This window comes from Phaethon lepturus, unplaced genomic scaffold (assembly GCF_000687285.1).
Source record: "Phaethon lepturus isolate BGI_N335 unplaced genomic scaffold, ASM68728v1 scaffold27891, whole genome shotgun sequence".
Taxonomy (NCBI): domain Eukaryota; kingdom Metazoa; phylum Chordata; class Aves; order Phaethontiformes; family Phaethontidae; genus Phaethon; species Phaethon lepturus.
In genome coordinates, this window is record NW_010520216.1 from 3,724 (window position 1) to 4,078 (window position 355).

The window sequence follows — 355 nt, forward strand, 5'->3', positions numbered from 1 at the left end:
GTACCTGGGGGACAGTGGTGCCCCCGGCCACACGCTCCTCTGCGCACATTTCTCCAAAGTGCCTCTTTTCTGCCTCTTCCAAACTCTGCTGGCTGCCCAGCTTTCAGCTCACAACTCCTTTTAGGGCAGAAGGAGCTGCTTGACCCCAAGCCTCGCCTCGGAGGCGGCGTGGGGAGCAGGGCGTCACCCCTCTGTCCCTCTGGGGTGCTGGTACCTGCAAGAGAGCAGCCTGCTGCCGGGCAGGGACAGGAGAAAGGGAGAGCGTGTGCCCAGGGCCTGCCCAGCATGCCCCCCGCCCGCAGCAGGCTGGGGAGGGACAGGACCACCTGCGAGCCAGCCTGCCGAGCTCCAACTC

At 65.9% G+C, this 355-nt stretch overlaps 1 protein-coding gene across 1 annotated transcript in view; it reads right to left on the reverse strand.

The window, feature by feature from the left end:
• The window catches only part of PCSK7 (proprotein convertase subtilisin/kexin type 7), a gene marked incomplete at its 5' end in the record, with an annotated part of 14,787 nt that overhangs the window by 2,889 nt on the left and 11,543 nt on the right, over positions 1 to 355 (reverse strand). The window lies entirely within an intron of this gene.